General features: G+C 45.2%; 1 long non-coding RNA gene across 1 annotated transcript; it reads left to right on the plus strand.

Annotated features, from left to right (window-relative positions):
- The first annotated feature begins 7,532 nt into the window (after positions 1-7,532).
- LOC147352479 (uncharacterized) lies at positions 7,533-17,298 on the plus strand. The gene is made up of 3 exons (XR_015146932.1): positions 7,533-8,748; positions 14,191-15,000; positions 15,972-17,298. It is a non-coding gene; the product is annotated as an uncharacterized LOC147352479 (long non-coding RNA).
- Positions 17,299-17,924: the final 626 nt, after the last annotated feature.

Consider the following 17,924-nt stretch of genomic DNA (forward strand, 5'->3'; position numbering starts at 1 on the left):
GGGTCATGAAGATCTTTTTTGTATAGTTCTTCTGTGTATTCTTGCCACCTCTTCTTAATATCTTCTGCTTCGGTTAGGTCCATACAATTTCTGTCCTTTATTGAGCCCATCTTTTCATGAAATGTTCCCTTGGTATCTCTAATTTTCTTGAAGAGATCTCTAGTCTTTCCCATTCAATTGTTTTCCTCTCTTTCTTTGCACTGATCACTGAGGAAGGCTTTCTTATCTCTCCTTGCTATTCTTTGGAACTCTGCATTCAGATGGGTATAGCTTTCCTTTTCCCTTTTGTTTTTCACTTCTCTTCTTTTCACAGTAAGTCCTCCTCAGACGACTATTTTGCTTTTTTGCATTGCTTTTCCATGGGGATGGTCTTGATCCCTGTCACCTGTACAATGTCACAAACCTCTGTCCATAGTTCATCAGGTACTCTGTCTATCAGATCTAGTCCCTTAAATCTATTTCTCACTTTCACTGTATAATCATAAGAGATTTGATTTAGCAGTACATGCATGGGATCTTTTGAAGGAGGTCACCATTATCTTCATTACCTCCACCATAGTTAGGCCCCAGGTAAATAGCAGGGAGGAACACAGCCCTCTCAACAACAGAAAATTGGATTAAAGCTTTACTGAGCATGGCCCCACCCATTAGAACAAAACCCATTTTCTCCCTCAGTCAGTCTCTCCCATCAGGAAGCTTCCATAAGCCTCTTATCCTTCCCCATCAGAGGGCAGACAGACTGAAAACCACAATCACAGAAAACTAACTAATCTAATCACATGGACCACAGCCTTGTCTAACTCAATGAAACTATGAGCCATGTGTCTAGGGCCACCCAAGACGGACAGGTCATGGTGGAGAGGTCTGACAGAATGTGGTCCACTGGAGAAGGGAATGGCAAACCACTTCAGTATTCTTGCCTTGAGAACCCCATGAACAGTATGAAAAGGCAAAAAGATAGGATACTGAAAGAGGAACTCCCCAGGTTGGTAGGTGCCCAATATGCTACTGGAGATCAGTGGAGAAATAACTCCAGAAAGAATGAAGAGATGGAGTCAAAGCAAAAACAACACCCAGTTGTGGATGTGACTGGTGATGGAAGCAAGGTCTGATGCTGTAAACAGCAATATTGCATAGGAACCTGGAACGTTAGGTCCATGAATCGAGGCAAATTGGAAGTGGTCAAACAGGAGATGGCAAGAGTGAACATTGACATTTTAGGAATCAGCGAACTAAAATGGACTGGAATGGGTGAATTTAACTCAGATGACCATTATATCTACTACTGTGGGCAAGAATCCCTCAGAAGAAGTGGAGTAGCCATCATGGTCAACAAAAGAGTCCGAAATGCAGTACTTAGATGCAATCTCACAAACGGCAGAAGGCTCTCTGTTCATTTCCGAGGCAATCCATTCAATGTCATGGTAATCCAAGTCTATTCCCTGACCAGTAATGCTGAAGAAATTGAAGTTGAACGGTTCTATGAAGACCTACAAGACCTTTTAGAACTAACACCCAAAAAAGATGTCCTTTTCATTATAGGGGACTAGAATGCAAAAGTAGAAAGTCAAGAAACACCTGGAGTAACAGGCAAATTTGGCCTTGGAGTACAGAATGAAGCAGGGCAAAGGCTAACAGAGTTTTGCCAAGAGAACGTACTGGTCATAGCAAACACCCTTTTCCAGCAACAGAAGAGAAGACTCTACACATAGACATCACCAGATGATCAACACCAAAATCAGATTGATTATATTCTTTGCAGCCAAAGATGGAGAAGCTCTATACAGTCAGCAAAAACAAGACCGGGAGCTGACTATGGCCCAGATCATGAACTCCTTATTGCCAAATTCAGACTTAAATTGGAGAAAGTAGGGAAAACCACTAGACCATTCAGGTATGACCTAAATCAAATCCCTTACGAAGTGGAGAATAGTGAAAGGGAAAACCACAGGCTCAAAATGGTGTCACTTTTGCTAAAGCCCATGACAGCAAACCTTATACTGACCTAACAGTAGCTTTGATCTTCCCCAGGAGTGTAGGCTTAATCAGCCAGTCTGGAAATTCTGATAAGCACCCTGGAGGAAATCTGTAGCCTGGGCCCTCTCCATACTCACGAGGAAGAAGCAATCTGCCTGACCTGTTGTTTTTTTTTTGTTCTTCCTCTATATGGTGGTGAAATGCACATTACATAAAACTGACCATCTAAGTAGTTTTAACTGTGCAGTTTAATGGTATAGAGTCAACTCCCATAGTTGTGGAACCAACACCACCACCAGGCAGCTCCAGAACTCTTTCATCTTGCATACAGCTCCTGACCTCCTGACATTTTTGAATTGTAAATATTCAAAAATTTGAAAACACTGAGAGGGTCAGATAGACTCAGGTGGGACCCAGACAGGCTATTCTGTGCCTCCTAACATGTATCGCCTCACTGAACTCACACCAAGACCCATGAGACAGCAGAGACCGTGCTCCTTCTACAGATAAGAAAACTGAGGCTGGGAGAGGTGAAGTCACTTGTCTCAGATCCCCCAGCCAGTGAGAATGGCAGAGCTGGGGATTTGACCAGGATTCAGTTTGATTCCCAAGCCCGGGTTCTTTCTACAACCACATGGCCTCCTAAGCAGAGTGGGGATAGAGAGAAACAGAGATGAGTGGCCAAGGAGTCCAGGAGACTGAGTGGGTGTCCCAGATAGAGACAGCGACACAAAGACAGGACCAGAGAGCTAGAGGCGTATCCCCAGAGTCACCTGGATAGGAGACTGGTTGACATCTGTGGGTTCATGCAGCAGACCCTGGGCACAAAGAATGGGACCCCAAACCCAGCCCCAGGGACAGGTATTGGGTGGGCAGACTGACCTGGAAACTTCTGCAGGCACGGCGCCCATATGTAGATGGTGTTGACTTCACTGAAGGGCACGCGGTGAAGAGGTCCCCGTACACCATCACCTATCGAGATGTGAGCACATGCCAGGAAGGGTCCCCAGCCAGGTGGGAGGACACCCGAGCCTCTGGGACGCCTGCTACTAGAACTTTAAACCTAAGTCTAGTTTTCATGTTTATTCCCTGTAGGTCCAGGCATCAGCCTTCAGAGCTGTGCCAGTTATAGGAACATGCTTGGGACCCAAAGGGCATCCAAACACAATCTCTACATGCATTTAGTTGTTGGCTTTTTAATTCTTCTGGTTGTTGGTTTATCACAGTAGGTTTATCTCTCTAGTCCTGGCTCACCTGGGTTCGACAAATGTTGCTGGGGAGCAGAGGAGAGGTGAGATCACATTGCATGATGAGAGGGTGGGGACATTCGTGTTCACACAAAGAAGCACAGACACAAATGGACTCACACCCCACCCCCCAAGCCCAGAGACAGTGCTCTGCTTGCAAAAGCAATGTGAAATGTCCTGTAAAGCTCAGCCGTGAATAACACCTGGATAAAGGCAGCAACAGGTGACAGAAAAAGTAATGTTCCCAGGGACCTGGAGGGGAAGAAGGGCTACACAGAGGAATGGAAATAACTTGAACACCCAGGAGGCCAAAAAGCACCAGGGTGACTTATCTAGTGCTTATGTCTGGGGTAAAAGTAATAGGTGTGCCTGTAGATGCAGGTGAAGGTGTGTCAGGAGACTGCAGTCTTATAAGGAGATAGTTCTCTGTACAAAGATGTTGCTCACGTGACTAGTTAAAGGCTGCTCACCGGGTCTGATTGCATGGGACAGGCAGTTGAAGAGAAGAGAGGAGAGTTCCAACTCACCTTCAACTCCGAGCTCTCTACCTGGAAGCAGAGCTCAAACTTACTCCCTCCTCTGGAAGGGCATCTCACAAATCTTCTCCTCAGTACCCCATTTTCCTTCTTGCCTTGTGTTGCAGATCACATAGTCACTGCTGTCATCTTCAAACTGAGCGCAGAAGTAGAAGGCAATGTCATTGTCCCCAGTTGGTTTTGAGGTCCACAGCAAACCTGGGGGAGAGGGAAATCAGACAGCACATCACCCAAGAGTGGCACTTCATAGACATTCTACCTGTAGATCCTGTTTTTTGTTTCTGTGTTTTTGTAGATTGACTTGCAAGGTTTTAGTTTCCCTACCAGGGATCAAACCCTTGTACTCTGCAGTACAAGCATGGAATCCTGACCACTGGGCTTCAGGGAAGCTTCCAGAGCCCTTTGCTTTCTCACCTAAGGGGATGAGGCTTCCCTCATAGCTCAGCTGGTAAAGAATCTGCCTGCAATGCAGGAGACCTGGGTTGGGAAGATGCCCTGGAGAAGGGAAAGGCTACCCACTCCAGTATTCTGACCTGGAGAATTCCATGGACTATACAGTCCATGGGGTCACAAAGAGTTGGACACAACAGAGAGACTTTCACTTTCACTTTTTCACTAAGGGCGTGATTTATGGATGCATCCTGAACACCAGGGTGCTGTGTGAGCTCTCGGCCATCAGGGCCCTTGGAAACTGGTGTAAATTTGAGCCTAACTGCTCCCTCTGGGAATACAGAAATGAAAGGAAACTCCAAGTGACTCTAGAGTGAGAAAATTTAAGTCCCTGTTACTCTTAAAGTTGGAGAATAGTGTTTCGAAATCAGTCAGTTCAGTTGCTCAGTCGTGTCTGACTCTTTGTGACCCCATGGACTGCAGCACGCCAGGCCTCCCTGTCCATTACCAACTCCTGGAGTCCACCCAAAGCCATGTCCATTGAATCGGTGACGCCATCCAACCATCTCATCCTCTGTCTTCCCCTTCTCCTCCTGCCCTCCATCTTTCCCAGCCTCAGGGTCTTTTCAAATGAGTCAGCTCTTTGCATCAGGTGATTAAGTGTTGGTGTTTCAGCCTTAGCATCAGTCCTTCCAATGAACACCCAGGACTGATCTCCTTTAGGTTGGACTGGTTGGACCTCCTTGCAGTCCAAGGGACTGGACTCTCAAGAGTCTTTTCCAACACCACAGTTAAAAGCATCAATTCTTCGGTGCTCAGCTTTCTTCACAGTCCAACTCTCACATCCATACATGACCACTGGAAAAACCATAGCCTTGACTAGATGGACCTTTGTTTCTGAAATATCTAGGTGTAATTTTCCCTTTGCCACTCTCCAGTTTCATTGCTGTGTTCCTTTGAAAATTCCGCCCCAGGGAAGGAGAGAACAGCAGCTCCCATTGAAAGGGGGATCCTCGGAGGTAGAGATAGGCTCTATTAGACAGAGTGGGAGTAGAAAGCCATCCTGTGCTGGGAGGAAGGGTCAGCAGAGGGAGAGGGAGAGAGAGGGATGGAAGTTCAGAGTTGAGGTGCTGGATTCCCCTGCTGGGAGAGTTTCTGGGGAACTGGTGCCTCACTTCCCTCCGAGTCCCTGGGGGCACGCAGGGCTCTCAGAGTCCATGGTCAGTGTGGCTGTGTCACCTGGCAGGGGAGGCAGTGGCAGAGGAAGTCATCTAGAATGGACATGTGAAGGTAGGGTTATAGAGGGAGGGGCCTGGAAGGATCCAGAAGGTCCCAGACCCCATGCAAAGTGATGAGAGGACCAGCAGGGACGGAAGCCAGCTGGAGTTGGACAGAGAGGCTTCAGAGAGAGACCACGTGTCCAGAGGGGCCTCGGTGGACAGTGTGGACCTCAGGGTGCAGCCCATGTGGACCCCACCCATACGGGGCACAGGCCCCAGGTCTCCCCGCCACCCAGAGCTCAGCAGAGTTCAGCCAGGGCTGCGTGAACACCTGAGCACCCTCCTGACTCTGAGAATATGCACAGGCCCTCCTCTGTTCCCAGATAGGCCCCTTGGGAAGGCGGGGGATGGGAAACAGAGCTGAGATATTTATATTTCGAATTGATTTTAAGGTCTTTACAGCAAACACCTTAAAACTGAAAGAGATTAAATTGCAACTTTGATGACAAGTTTATGTCCAGGACACCTCAAATGAGGTTTCTGAAGTAGATGAGGGTGGGTGTAGGAAATAGAACAAGTTGATGTTTCTGTAACTCTGGGTCATCCTGTACAAAGTTCAGCCCCAGAACTCCGTCTCTGGGCTGGCCTGCTTCCCTCCCTAACTGTGAGCCTCCATCCCCCCCTGTCTCTGGAGAGTCTGGTTAATGGTACCCTGGATGCTATGGTGGGTGGCAAGGGTCTTGTTGGCAGGGCTGGGCCTTCCCATCTCCTGAGCCAGAACGCAGGTGCTCATAGGATGCTGGGTGGACCCTCCTGAGCTGACAGCATTGTGGTTCACTCAGGGTGAGGCTGAGAGACAACAATTTCCGGTGCATGTTTCCTCCTGAGGGAAGAACAGTCCCAGCGATGGGGACCCTGTGTCCGTCCTGGAGACCCCCTGCTATCCCTGTGAAGGACAGGGGCTGTGGGGAGAAGACGGTGGTCAGTGGGTGTTTTCCTGAAAATCTGCACTTGCATCTCAGGTTCAAAGGATTTGTTAACAAAATAAGCCACTCATTGAAAAGTGAAAGTGAAGTCGCTCAGTTGTGTCCGACTCTTTGCGACCCCATGGACTGTAGCCTACCAGGTTCCTCAGTCCATGGGATTTTCCAGGCAAGAATACTGGAGTGGGTTGCCATTTCCTTCTCCAGGGGATCTTCCCGACCCAGGGATTGAACCAGGGTCTCCTGCATTGTAGGCAGACACTTTACCGTCTGAGCTACCAGGGAAGCCACTCATTATATACAATAAATAATACCAGTATTTATTAGAGAATTATCTAGCTTACTTTCAATATACTAACATTAAAGGCAAAGACGAAGATCATGGCATCCGGTCCCATCACTTCATGGGAAATAGATGGAGAAACAGTGGAAACAGTGTCAGACTTTATTTTTCTGGGCTCCAAAATCACTGCAGATGGTGACTGCAGCCATGAAATTAAAAGACGCTTACTCCTTGGAAGGACAGTTATGACCAACCTAGATAGCATATTCAAAAGCAGAGACATTACTTTGCCAACAAATGTTTGTCTAGTCAAGGCTATGGTTTTTCCTGTGGTCATGTATGGATGTGAGAGTTGGACTGTGAAGAAGGCGGAGCGCCGAAGAATTGATGCTTTTGAACTGTGGTGTTGGAGAAGACTCTTGAGAGTCCCTTGGACTGCAAGGAGATCCAACCAGTCCATTCTGAAGGAGATCAGCCCTGGGATTTCTTTGGAGGGAATGATGCTAAAGCTGAAACTCCAGTACTTTGGCCACCTTATACAAAGAGTTGACTCATTGGAAAAGACTCTGATGCTGGGAGGGATTGGGGGCAGGAGGAGAAGGGGACGACAGAGGATGAGATGGCTGGATGGCATCACTGACTCGACGGACGTGAGTCTCAGTGAACTCCGGGAGTTGGTGTTGGACAGGGAGGCCTGGCGTGCTGCGATTCATGGGGTCGCAAAGAGTCGGACACAACTGAGCGACTGATCTGATCTGATCTGATCTGAAAGGCAAAGAGAAACAGAAACAGCAGAAGATACATCGCCCAATTGGGTTTTGACATCCAGACTCAAACAGCGCTGGCAAGTCCTATGATACAGCACATCTGGAGTCCCAGTTGGGAAAGGATCCCAGGCAGCATGTCTGCTCCATGGGTGAGAGTTCAAAGGTTGCAGTTTGGAGTTCTCACTTACAATCCCAGGACACAAACTGATACCATCATCCATCTGTGAGCAAATTGCAGCTCTGGTTTCATGTTAATACTGTTGCTTTATCTTATAAAACTTAGAATATTGTTAAGCCTGGGGCTTGGTTGACCTGGGCTCCTCCAAGGGCTCAACAGTTTCAAGATTTGTCCACTATCTTATCTATGATGCCACAGGTCTTGCATTCAGAGCAAACAGTCAGGGTACTCACAGTCAGAGCAGTGTCCAGGCAGCTCAGAAGCAAGGTCAGAGGCCTGTTCTGCTCTGTTTGAAGCCTGAACAAGACTACTTATATAATTTGCCTAAGAGTGGCCCTGCCTCCTTCTCTCCATCCCCTTCAGCCGCTGGCCTGGGTATTGGGTACCAGGCTAGGGGCCAAGTGCAGCTGTGAACAGAACAGAAGGAGGCTCGGCTCCACGGACCTTCCAGGCCTGGAGTGAGGAAGTTACACAGATATTCTGAGGTTGAGAGAAGGAGCCCCTCAGGCTCTGAGAGGATGTGACAGGGTCAGATTTGTGTAGGGAATAGGCTATGCACAGGCCTGTACTATAATTAACAGGGCCTCTTTGAAAAATAAGAATGACCTTCTCATCACCCCCAGGTGAAGGGCTGGGAGCAGTAAAAAGTACAGTGTGGAAAGACATCTTGAAAACAAGATGTTGAAGTACTGATGTGACTGATGGAAAACTGTTAGTGACTGTTCCCTTAACCAGAGCCTTGAGGGAGTTGCTGAGAAAGAGTGTCACTAGCCAAAGGGCTAAACAAAGTCATGAAAGGCCTGAAGATTTGACATTGAGGACCGTGCATTGTATCAAATCCCCGATCTGAGATTGTAAAGAACAGATGTCTCTAGAGCACGAACAAGGAAGTAGATGTTAACAATAAAAGGCATGCTAGCATTAGGATCTGGGGCTTTTGCCTGCGAATGGCATCGGCCCCCTGACCCCCACCTTATTTCCGAGTCTTCTTTTTCCTTACTCTTCTGTGGCACCGCTCCCTCAGATCGGTTCATTGTTGGGCTGGTCCTGACATTTGGCAGCTGAACAGGGTCCTGAGGGCACAAGTAGATTTTGAGGCTTTTTTTGACAGTGCCAGAAGACGTGGGGAATTCCAGCCGGGAGATCAGAGGACAGTGGAAGCATTTGGTAAGTACACCCCCGTGGATTTGTCAATCAGGGACACGATGGGGCAATCACCTTCTAAACATGCTGACTATATTGTGCTTCTAAACACCTTTACTATGTAGCTCTGGAGTGAAAGTGAAAGAATAGAATTTTTTTGGAAATTATTTCAGGCAATTCATAAGCACTGTTACTGGTTGGACCCAGAAAAAGGGACTTTGCATCTTAATGAGTGGCAAGAAGTGATGCGTTGTTTGGGTAGAGCCTGTCAGTCTGGGGAACGCATTCCTGTAAGTGTGTGGTCTCTGTGTAACCTTATTCATATTCCTTTGGCTCCTTTACAGTCTGAACGGTCTGACTCTTCTGACTGAGAATCCGATACTCCTGCTCCTCCTGTATCTCAGGAGTCACCTGTCTGGCTGCCTCATATTTATGAATATCTGGATAAAGGGAAATATAATCCTTTGGAAGGGGAGAGAGGCTCAATTTTTGAGTCCTAAATCCCATGTTAAACTGGACACCATCCTGAAGCTTTCCCTTTATCGCCAGTCTCACAGCCTTCGGCTCCTTGGCGGAGCCCCTATAGTTCAGGAACCTCGTCCACTAGACCCCAGTACACCATGGGGAGATGGGGTATTTAGAGGCGTGGTCACAATACCAAAGACACCTGCACCTACTCTCTCACCTTTTCAGCAAGCTGGACAAGCAGCGAGGCGGGAAGGCGACCTTGATGCTTTGGTTTTGCCTGTTATCATGACTGAGGTGCCCCCTAATGCTCAACTTCCACAAGGCGGAGTACAATTTGAACATACTCCTCTCTCTCTTTCAAAACTATTAAGGAGATTAAACAGGCATGCACACAATATGGATCTACATCTCCTTACACCACAGGTCTTATTCAAGGGTTGGCTCAGTGTGGATGACTCATTCCATATGATTGGGAAATGATTGCTAGAACCTGCTTATCCACTTCAGAATTTTTACAATTCTGAACCTGGTGGCAAGATGAAGCCTCTCAACAGGCTCAAAGAAATGCAGCTGCTAATCCTCCTCTTAATATTACTGTGGAGCAATTAATGGGGTCAGGGGCGTATCAAGGGATTCAGAGACAATTAAATTCGATGATCAACTTATAAGTCATATTAGATTTATTTGTCTTAGGGCATGGGAAAAGGTTAGCCCTCAGAACAGTCTTCTTCTTTTGTTAATGTGAAACAATCTAATGGAGAAATTTATACTGATTTTATTGCCCGATTAAAACAAAATCTAGTGAGAACTATTGCTCAAACTGAATTAAGGGATATGTTATTACCGATGCTTGCCTATGATAATGCAAATTCAGAATGTCAAAAGGTTTTACACCCTCTCAAAGCACGAGGAAAGCTTTTAGAAGATTATATTAAGGTTTGTCATGATATTGGATCAGAACCCTATAAGATGCAATTGTTGGCTCAAGCCATTACGGGCTTGAAACAACAAACGAATCAGCAAGTTAAATGTTTTAGTTGTGGTAAGAGAGGACATGTGCAGAAAAATTGCAAGACTAATAAAAACACACCTAATAAGCCTACTCCCTTGGAAGGAAAGTTATGACCAACCTAGACAGCATATTCGGAGAAGACAATGGCACCCCACTCCAGTACTCTTGCCTGGAAAATCCCATGGACGGAGGAGCCTGGTGGGCTGCAGTCCATGGAGTCGCTAAGAGTCAGATACGACTGAAGCGACTTAGCAGCAACAGCAGTTTAACAAGTAAGGAGTTCTAGTCCTATTGGGGATTATAGATGAAGATTATGAGGGTGAAATTTCTATTATGATGAAAACAGAGTATCCTTATCAAATAAAAGGAGATCGTATTGCTCAATTGTTATTATTACCTTATATCACTACTAGTAAATCTCATATTAATAGAACTGGAGGATTTGGAAGTACAGGAAAACAGGTATATTGGCAAACTTTTGTATCTGATTCTAGACCTACATTATCTGTATATTAATAACAAGCAATTTTCAGGACTAATATCTAAAAAGCATTGGCCAATTTCTTGGCCTTTAACAGATGTTCCTATTATGTTAACTGGAATTGGAACTATGCAAAATATTCAAAAAAGTACTAATATTTTGACCTTTTCAGGTTCCAAAAAACAACCTGCAACTTTACAATCTTTAATTGCAGATATCCCCACTAATTTATGGGGACGAGATCTACTGATGCAGTGGGGAGCTTATGTAACAATTCCTACATATCCTGTCAAGCTAAACAAATCATGACAAATATGGGATACAATCCTGTTCAAAATACACAGGTTTTAGTGGAGGCCACTGCCAAACAACAAAAAACAGCACTTAAATTGACATGGAAATCTGATGAGCCTGTTTGGACAGAGCAGTGGCCCTTATCACATGAAAAGCTACAGGCTCTTGAACAGCTGCTAAGTCGCTTCAGTCGTGTCCAACTCTGTGCGACCCCATAGACGGCAGCCCACCAGGCTCGCCCGTCCCTGGGATTCTCCAGGCAAGAACACTGGAGTAGGTTGCCATTTCCTTCTCCAGTCTTGAACAGCTAGTAGAGGAACAATTACCTCTTAATCATATTGCCTCAACTACTAGTCCTTGGTATTCTCCTGTCTCTGTTATTAAGAAGAAATCTGGGAAAAGGAGAATGTTAACTGATTTAAGAAAAATTAATGCTGTAATCATACCTATGGGTGCTTTACAACCAGGCATTCCATCACCTTCTCTGATACCACAAAACTGGAAAATAAAAGTCCTTGATTTTAAAGATTGTTTTTATACTGTTCCTCTATAAGAATCGGATGCCCTCCATTTTGCTTTTACTGTACCATCAGGTAATAATAAAAAAAGCAATGTCTCGATATTATTGGAAGGTACTGCCACAAGGAATGCTTAATAGTCCTCAGTTCAGTTCAGTTCAGTTCAGTCACTCAGTCGTGTCCGACTCTTGGCAATCCCATGAATCCCAGCACGCCAGGCCTCCCTGTCCATCACCAACTCCCAGAGTTCACCCAGACTCACGTCCATCGAGTCAGCAATGACATCCAGCCATCTCATCCTCTGTCGTCCCCTTCTCCTCCTGCCCCCAATCCCTCCCAGCATCAGAGTCTTTTCCAATGAGTCAACTCTTTGCATGAGGTGGCCAAAGTACTGGAGTTTCAGCTTTAGCATCATTCCTTCCAAAGAAATCCCAGGGCTGATCTCCTTCAGAATGGACTGGTTGGATCTCCTTGCAGTCCAAGGGACTCTCAAGAGTCTTCTCCAACACCACAGTTCAAAAGCATCAATTCTTCGGCACTCAGCTTTCTTCACAGTCCATTTCTTACATCCATACATGACCACTGGAAAAACCATAGCCTTCACTAGACGGACCTTTGTTGGCAAAGTAATGTCTCTGCTTTTGAATATGCTATCTAGGTTGGTCATAACTTTCCTTCCAAGGAGTAAGTGTCTTTTAACTTCATGGCTGCTGTCTAATAGTCCTACATTATGTCAATTATATGTCTCCCATCCACTTGAATTTATTAGAAAACAATTCCCTCATGCTTATATTATCCGTTGTATGGATGACATACTTTTAGCTTCTCCTTCTGCCAAGGAACTTCAACATATTTTCTTAAATACAGAGATTAAATTAAAAGAATATAGGTTACATATTGCTGTTGATAAATTACCAGAGCAGGAACCATATACCTATTTAGGATATATATTGCAAAAAAATATTATTAAACCAAAAAAAATACAAATTCAAACTGATTCCTTAAAAACTTTAAATGATTCTCAGAAATTATTAGGAGATATAAATTGGTTGTGACCATCTTTAGGGATTCTTAATCATTCCTTGACACGGCTATTTCAAATCCTACAAGGAGACTCTGATTTAAATACCCCTGGGGTACTAACCAGAGAAGGCAATGGCACCCCACTCCAGTACTCTTGCCTGGAAAATCCCATGGATGGAGGAGCCTGGTAGGATGCAGTCCATGGGGTCGCTAAGAGTTGGGCACGACAGAGAGACTTCACTTCCACTTTTCACTTTCATGCGTTGGAGAAGGAAATGGCAACCCACTCCAGTGTTCTTGCCTGGAGAATCCCAGGGATGGGGGAGCCTGGTGGGCTGCCGTCTATGGGGTTGCACAGAGTTGGACACAACTGAAGCGACTTAGCAGCAGCAGCAGCAGCAGGGGTACTAACAGAACAGGCTAAAGAGGAATTGGATCTTGTAAATCAAGCTATACAGAAAAGACAAATTAAATAAGTAGATTTGACTGTACCAATTCCTTCACTTATTCTTCCTACTTTAGATTCCCCTACAGGAATATTATGGCAACTGCAGGGTTGAATGGAGATTTTTATCCCACACTCCTAAGAAAATAATGACTTCTTACATAATGCTTATTTCCTTTCTTGTTTCAAAAATGAGATCCAGATGTATACAACTTTCTGGTTATGATCCATATGAAATTTTTCTTCCTTTCATTAATGATCAAACCCATAGATTACTTGTTACCAGAATGGATTGGCAAATTGCCATTGCTGATTTCATAGGTGAGGTTCATAACCATTTTCCAAAATCACCTTTGATTACTATTGCTGCTAAACACAAATGGATAATTCCTATTATTACTAAAAAAGTTCCTCTTGCTAACTCCCCTGTGTATTTTACTGACGCAAATAAAACTCTCAAAGCCGGTTATATTGGACCCACAACAAAGATCTGGCAATCTACCCCAGCCTCTGTTCAACAGAAGCTATTGCTACCTTATTACAGGGTATTTCTGTAGGATTAAATATTGTATCAGATTCTCAATATGCTGTACGAATAACACAAATTATTGAAACCATATCTCTACCAAGGTCTTCTTCTAAATCATCTATTATTATGCAATATTATCTCAATTACAAAATATAGTAAGGCTTCATTCTGCCCCCTCTTACATTACACATATCAGATCTCATTCTAATTTGCCTGGACCATTGGCAAAGGGCAATGATTCCATCGACTTTGTTAATTGCTTGTCTTACTCCTTATGAATTTCATCAACTCACACATATAATACACATGGTTTGATGAATAAATTTCAATTATCCAGACAGGAAGCCCGAGGTATTGTTTCTGCCTGCCCCACAGGTACTGTTACTCACCACGTTCCTATAACTACAGGGGTTAATCCCAGAAGCCTTCGTCCCAGTGATATTTGGCAGACTAATGTTACTCATGTCCCTTCTTTCAGACATATGGGAGCTGTTCATATTTCTGTGGATACTTATTCAGGCATAATTTATGCTTCTGCTCATCCTGGAGAAACATCTGCTCATGTTATCTCACACTTTATGCAAGCCTTTTCTTACATGGGCCTACCAAAACATGTTAAAACTGATAATGGCCCTGCATATGTGAGTCATGGTTTTGCAAAATTTTTATCTGATTGGAATATTTCTCATTCTACAGGTATTCCATATAATTTTCAAGGCCAGGCTTTTACACACTCATCGTACTCTTAAAAATATGCTATTTAAATAGAAAGGGGGAGAAAAGTATGGCATATTGATGACACCAAAAGAGAAATTAACCCAAGCTTTATGTACTTTAAAGTTTTTGGATTTAAGATTGGATCATACAACACCAGCAGCAACACTGCATTTTCAGAACACCATTCTTAGTGAAAATTATACTCCTGGTCAAATGATTGCAGATAATACTTCAGTATGGTGGAAAAATGCTATGAATAATTGGTGTAAGGGCCTTAGACTTAAGAAAGGACGAGGTTATGCTCGTCATTTCAGATGATGGACAACACCACTGAGTACCAGGAAGACATGTCAAAGAAAGGAAAGAAGAGGACATAGTTCGACATCAACCCTCCTGGAGAGCCGCCAGTGATGGGGAAAACAAGACTGATGATCAGCAACCACCCCAAACTGGTTCCAAGGACCAAACAAAGCCAAACTGCCCACTTGGGGTCAGCTGAAGAAATTGACCATTGAAGGGGAAGAATCGGTCAAAGAACAGGGACAGTCTTTGACTTCGGCTACCTTGTTCCTGGCTGTGTTATCTGTGGTAACCACCACATCTGGCAGCCAATCACCAAGAAAATCGAGGGACAGGACATGGAAGCAACCTAGATGTCCATTGGCAGACGAATGGATAAGAAAGCTGTGGTACATATACACAATGGAATATTACGCAGCTATTAAAATGAATGCATTTGAGTCAATTCTAATGAGGTGGATGAAACTGGAGCCTATCATACAGAGCAAAGTAAGTCAGAAAGAAAAACACTAATACAGTATATTAACACATGTATATGGAATTTAGAAAGATGGTAACGATGACCTTATATGTGACAGCAAAAGAGACATAGATGTAAAGAACAGACTTTTAGACTCTGTGGGAGAAGACGAGGGTGGGATAATTTGAGACGATAGCATTGAAACATGTATATTACCATATGTGAAACAGATCGCCAGTCCAGGTTCGATGCATGAGACAGGGTGCTCAGGGCTGGTGCACTGGGATGACCCTGAGGGATGGGATGGGGAGGGAGGTGAGAGGGAGGGGCAGGATGGGGAACACATGTACATCCATGGCTGATTCATGTGGATGTATGGCAAAAACCACCACAATATTGTAAAGTAATTAGCCTCCAATTAAAATTTTTTTAAAAAGTTGAGGGACAACAACAGCAATTAGCAATTATTGCTTTGGTTTCTATGATCACCAATAATCACCAAAAATAAGCTTCAAAAAATAAAAAAGGGAGATACAAAGGGAATGTGCTATGCACAGGCCTGTATTATAATTAACAGGGCTTCTTTGAAAAATAAGAATGACTTTCTCATCAACCCCAGGTGAAGGGCTGGGAGCAGTAAAAAGTATAGCGTGGAAAGACATCTTGAAAACAATGTGTTGGAGTACTGATGGGACTGGTGGAAAACCCTTAGTGACTGTTCCCTTAACCAGAGCCTTGAGGGAGTTGCTGAAAAAGGGCGTCATTATCAAAGGGCTAAACAATGTCCTGAAAGGCCTGAAGGTTTGACACTGAGGACTGTGCATTGTGTATCTTTATCCCTGATCTGAGATTGTAAGGAACAAGGAAGTGGATGTTAACGATAAAAGGCATGCTAGGATTAGGATCTGGGCTTTTGCCTGCAAATGGAACCAGCCCCCTGACCCCCACTTTATTTCTGAGTCTTCTTTTTCCTTACTCTTCTGTGGCACCGCTCCCTCAGGTTGGTTCGTTGTTGGGCTGGTCCTGACAGTTGGCAGCTTCTAAGAGGAAGAAGTTACAGGAACGGATTGGCAGCTGCTAAGAGGAAGAAGTGGCACGTGCACAGCCCTGAGACAGGAAGGAACCAGGGGAGTGAGGGGGGTGGCTGGACCCCAGCCCAAGCTCCTACGAAGTCCCCAAGCCCTGGCTGGGGATTCAGGGGGCCCCAGGTACCAAAGGGAATCCCACCTGTTCTTGAGGATAAACCTGCTCACCTGAGCAGGCCAATAAGAAGTCATCCTCCCCCTCCTGCCTACCCCACCCAGAGAACAATGGTGACCTTGACCTTTGCCCCCCCCCCCACAGCCTCAGAAAGCTCCTCTTCCCGGGTGCTTTCTGCAGCCAGGGGGCAGCCCCCTCTTCTGCTCCTGCTCCTGGGCTCCCATCCTTTCTCCAGGCCCCAGGAAGCCTCCCAAGTCCTCACTGGCATCTCCACTCCTCCTGGGCCCCATCACTTTGTCATGTTCTCTTTCCTGAGCCTCTTGAAAGGACCCAGGCTTATGGTGAAGATGCTTCATTTTAGAGCCAGACAACCTCCAGGTTTGAATTCTAATCGTGCTGCTTGTTACCTGAGTGGCCTTGAGAAGCTTGTTTAACTTCTCTTTGTCTCGGTTTCCTCATCTGTGAGACGGATAAATCCCACCTTCTGGGTGAACTTGTGATTGAGAAAAAGTCTGTGGATAAGAATGGCGTGTAGTAGGTTGTCTCTCTACCACCCGCTGCTTCCGCCCTGGTCCCTCTAAACAAAATTTCCAAATTGATTACGTCTCTACTTCCTTTCAGAATGCCTTTTATCTAATGTGGTTTTGAAGGAGGAAACAGACAGAACAGGCTCCATCTTGAAAGCAGGACTCACTCCATCTTGGGCCAGACTGTGGACTTTGTGCTATATGCCCAGCATCTATGGAAATGACATACCAACTGGAAAACCAGACCCTCCTCCGGATGGGAGAGCCCCAGGGCTCGTACGGAGACTCTCCATCACCTAAAAGAATGCCCTAATTATCTGTGTAACCGAATAGAATCATTAATTCTATTACTCTTATTGGGGTATGACCACAGGCCTATTGATAATTGTCCACTGTTAACTGTCTAGGCTTAAGGCATACAAATCATGGGTTAGCTTTATATCTTTCTTTTCCTTTGTTCAGACCAGTTTCAGGGAATTTGGGGAGGTGGGTTTGGGCACCCACACTTAAGGTATATAAGGTTTTCACAAAAACTGGTTGGGGTCCTTGTCTAAGAGGAGACTCTGCCTTGGGCCCGCCAGTGTAATAAACTGCACTCCACTATCTGCATTGCCCTTCTGAGTGAGTTTGTTTCCCAGAACGCATGGCTACAACAGTTTTACAAACTGCCTTCAACACAGTTCTATCTCATAGTCTATTTTCACATTTTTCAAGTTGTTGAAGTCTTTCCTGCCTTCTCCTTTAAGTCAGTTTCATACAAAACTTAAATGCTTAGAGGAGCCAGGCAGGTGATATGTACAGCTGAGCTGGCCAGGTAGGGTACAGTAGGGAGTGGTGGGGACTGCAGCAAAGTAGGCATCATCATCCTTATCGAAAGAGCAATGTCCACTCAGCTGTAACCCATGATCATCTTCCAGTCCAGTCGTTGCAGGAAGGCGGACCCCTTCCAGGCCCCGAAACTGGGCTCTTGTCTAACACTCGGAAATGAATTGTCCGAGGAGACACATGTGCTGACAAAGCAAGAGACTTTATTGGGAAAGGGCACCCAGGTGGAGAGCAGTAGGGTAAGGGAACCCAGGAGAACTGCTCTGCCGCGTGGCTCGCAGTCTTGGGTTTTATGGTGATGGAATTAGTTTCCGGGTGGTCTTTGGCCAATCATTCTAATTCAGCGTCTTTCCTGGTGGCGCACGCATCGCTCAGCCAAGGTGGATGCTAGCGAGAGGGAT

Source organism: Bos grunniens, chromosome 19, assembly GCF_055505025.1.
Source record: "Bos grunniens cultivar Pamir isolate PY7600 chromosome 19, Bosgru_T2T1.0, whole genome shotgun sequence".
In the NCBI taxonomy this organism is placed as follows: Eukaryota; Metazoa; Chordata; class Mammalia; order Artiodactyla; family Bovidae; genus Bos; species Bos grunniens.